Here is a 4,408-nt window from a genome sequence, read left to right as displayed (position 1 = left end):
CACTTCCGCTTTGGCTACTTCCGCTTTGGCTACTTTCGCTTTGACCACTTCCGCTTTGGCTTAATGTAATTCCGTTTTTTCAAATGTAATTTTGTTTTTTCACCACTTCTGCTTTGGCTACTTCCGCTTTGGCTTAATGTAATTCTGGTTTTTTTTTTTCAAATGTAATTCCATTTTTTTCAAATCTTGTTGTGTTTTTGTTGTTTTTTCAAATGTAATATTGTTTTTTTTTAAATGTAATTTTGTTTTTGCAAATGTTCATTCGCACCTCAGGGCCACTGTACTCATTGCTTTCTATACTGTTTATGTAATCAAACTACTTCAGCACATTTTCAGATATTTAAACCCTTTTGATATTAAAAAGTTCAGCTCGTTCAGGACCTATGTGTTAAAATCTTGTGTTTTATGTATTATTTTTAGATATTTAACTTAAGTTTACAAAAAATTGCAAAAAATGCTTCAAAAACGTTATTGTTTTTGAATTGTATGTATTTCAGTGGATTCTACCTCAAAACACCATTCAGACTTTGAAAAGGTACCAAGACGATTCAGCTGATTTTGTAAAATATTTCTAAAATCAAAACAATTTATTTTTATTAATTAACCTTTATTTTACCGGGCAAATCCCACTGAGATTACAGATCTTTTTTTCAGGAAGACCTAAGCCTGAAGGCAGTCTGACGTGCATGTTTTTGGACGGAGAGATGAAACCGGAGTATCCAGAGAAAACCCACGCAAACATGAGGAGAACATACAAACTTCACATAGAAAGACCCCCGGTCCATAACGGGGATTGAACCCGGGATCTTCTTGAGGTGAGGCAACAGTGCTAACCACTAAGCTGTCGTGCTGACAAATTTTAAAACGACAACAAAAAAAAAAAAGGTCATTTTAAGTTGTTTTTTTTTTCCAGTTTTCAGCTGTGATATTTTAATTGTGAGAACTTCCTAAACTTGTAAAACATTTTATTTGACTATTTTTAAATACATATACGAAATGTATATCAAAACAGAAGAACCAGTATGTTTTTCACCCAGTGTTTTTTTTTCCTGTTGTACGACTGATTATTTTCCTTCAAAATCCTCCCAGAAGTTCGAGTCTACACACCCAATCCATCACTTCCATTGTATCCGAGCTTTGAATTTTCTCTTCCAAACAGGAATTGAGAGCTCTCTTCATCTTACTTCCTACATAATCAAACTATTTGTCTGAGACTTACATTTTACTCAGTGTTTCTGTCTGAAGTGTTGTTGTGTCCTGCCCCTCCCCTTTCTGCTCCCCACAAAAATGTGGGAATCACCGTGGAAAACAGTGACTCAGTGGATTCTATGTTTCTGGATTTCTATATTACCCAGCATGCCTTCCTAATCTATTTCCATTATGGCCACCATAGATCCAGTAGAACGTCAGACTTTGTCATATGTAATCAGACCTTTGATGACCTTTGGGTTGAGTCAGAGTACCAGCACAATTTAAAGTCCGAATTAAGGAAGAACAGGAAGTTTGAGCCATCCATCCATTATCTTTTACCTGCTTCTTCCATTTAGGGTCATGGGGGTCGCCGGTGCCCATATCCAGCAATCACTGTGCGAGGGGCGGGGTGCACCCTGGACAGGTCTCCAGTCCATCACAGGGACACATAGAGACAAACAACCATTCACTCTCTCACTCACACCTAGGGACAATTTAGAGTTACCAATCAGCCTAACATGCAGGTTTTTGGTCTGTGGGAGGAAACCGGAGTATCCGGAGAAAACCTACGCATGCACGGAGAGAACATGCAAACTGCACCTAGAAAGGTCCCCGGACTGGGGTTTGAACCAGGGTAACCTGCTCTCTGAGAGGCAGTGGCTCTACCAGTTGCACCACTATGCTGCCTGGAAGTTTGACCATGGCGTTTCAAAATAAAACTCACTCTTTAAAATAGTCTTGTTTTGTCATGGCTTAGTTTATTTCTAATGAAATTTAGGATTCTTTTTGGACGTTAGAGAAGAAAATGGGTGTTAGAACTGCCGTGAAACCTTCTGCCTTTCTGCAAAAATATTTGGTTGTTGAGATCCACTGGGATCTTGATCAACCAAAGTACTGGCTGGAAACAGAATGCAAAATCAGGTAAAGTCTCAAGTATGCTATGCATTTGTTTTTTTTAATCTCTTATACATCTTTAAATGGTTCACTTCGGTTTTAAAACTAGAATTAAACTAATTTTAGGTGAGTTTTCTGCCGCATTTTGGACATTTTTAGACCGATTTTAGCATTTACAGGTTTGTTTGTCTCGTTTGTCTCTATGTGTCCCTGTGATGGACTGTAAACCTGTCCCCCGCCTCTCGCACAGTGATAGGTGGACATGGCCACCAGTGACTCCCACAACCCAAAATGGAAGAAATGGGTAAAGATAATGATGGCTGGATGGTTTGAACAGATTTTAAACAGGTTACCACTTTTTTTTTAACTTGTAAAAATCTGATTTAAAACTTGACTTCAGGTTGATTTTTGTGATCTGATCTCAGACCACTTGAGGAGCTTTTCTGATATTGGTTCAAACCCGGTTTTGAGTTCTGGTTTCTTTTCGTTGGGCTAAATGCTTACCTGACAGATGCACAGAAAGTGTTTCAAACCGTTCAGTCATAGTCTGTCAGCCGTCATGATCTCGGCTTGTTTCTGTATGAACTGAGCAACACGGTTTTCTTAGAAACCGGAGCGAGTCCATTCATGCAGACTGGATGAGTCGTTCAGCCTCGCTCGTCTCGTTTATTCGCCCACATCCCTTTATGCTGCCGAAAACAGAGTGAGTCATCGGTTCTTCACGTTTCTTCTTAGTCTTCCCAACACACGCACGTTCTCTTTTACACACATACTCATTCCTGTAATTTTACAACAAAGTCTGCCTCTTATTTTGAAGAGTATTTCTGAGTTTTATTCTGAAACTCAACATTCAAACCTCTTCCTGTTTATTCTGACTTTAAATCTAGATTTTTACCAATGCTCTGACTTATTCCTCGTGAAAATTAAAGGTGTAATTAGAGACAATGTAAAGTCTAAAAGTCTACAGGATCAAAAGGGGTGGCCATGATGGAAATAAAATAAAAGCATGCTGGGTAAAAAAGGAACTCGGGGACACCAAATTTGCAGTCTCTGACTGCCATGGTGGTTTCTGCCGTTTTTATGGAGGAGCAGAAAAGGAAGGGGCAGTACTTCTGATGTTTGGGGAAGTTTGAGAGAAAGTCCTTCAGCAAAGCGAATAGGTGAAAGACAAAAAATAGACTGGCATTTGGATGAAGAAACTAAAAATAAGTTTATTCGCTGGATGCTGGAAAGTCAGTGACATCAGCGGTTGAACATTCTGTGGTAAAATCCCTCAAAATCCATCCATCCATCATCTTCCACTTGTTCCAAAGTCGGGTCGTGGGGGCAGCAGCTTGAGCAGGGAGGCCCAAACACCTCTTTCCACAGCCACCTCTTCCAGCTCTTCTGGGAGGATCCCAAGGCGTTCCCAGACCAACCGAGAGACATGGTCCCTCCAGCGAGTCCTGGGTCTTCCCTGGATTCTCCTCCCAATTGGACATGCCTGAAGCACCTCCCTAGGGAGGCACCCAGGGAGCATCCTTACCAGATGCCAGAACCACCTTAACTGGCTCCTTTCGATGTGGAGGAGTAGCGGTTCTACTCCAAGTCTCTCCCAGATAACTGAACTTCTCACCCTATCTCTAAGGGAGAGTCCAGCTACCCTGCGGAGGAAACTCATTTCAACTGCCTGTATCCATGATCTCATTCTGGATCACTACCCAGAGCTCGTGACCATAGGTGAGTTTAGGAACGTAGACTGACCGATAAACAGAGAGCTTTGCCTTACAGCTCAGCTCCCTCTTCATCACAACAGACCGGTACAGAGTCCGCAATACTGTAGATGCTGCATCAATCCATCTGTCAATCTCACGCTCCATTCTTCCCTTACTTGTGAACAAAACCCCAAGATACTTGAACACCTCCACATGAGGCAGAACCTCACCCTCGACCAGAAGAGAGCAATTCACCCTTTTCCGGTTGAGGACCATGGCCTCAGATTCGGAGGTGCTGATTCTCAACCCAGCCGCTTCACACTCAGCTGTGAACCGCTCCAGTGAGAGCTGAAGATCACGACACGATGACACCAACAGGACCACATCATCTGCAAAGAGCAGAGATGGAATCCTGAGGCCACCGAACTGGAATCCCTCCGCCAGCTGGCTGCACCAAGAAATTCTGTCCGTAAAAGTTATGAACAGAATCGATGACAACTGACAGCCCTGGCGGTGTCCAACTCCCACCCTGAAGGGGTCCAACTTACTATCGGCAATGTGAACCAAACTCTTGCACCGCTTGTATAGGGACTAAACAGCCCATAACAACAAGCCCCCAATCCCATATT

This window comes from Nematolebias whitei, chromosome 23 (assembly GCF_014905685.2).
Source record: "Nematolebias whitei isolate Nwh7 chromosome 23, NemWhi1, whole genome shotgun sequence".
In the NCBI taxonomy this organism is placed as follows: Eukaryota; Metazoa; Chordata; class Actinopteri; order Cyprinodontiformes; family Rivulidae; genus Nematolebias; species Nematolebias whitei.
This window is presented reverse-complemented; position numbering follows the sequence as displayed.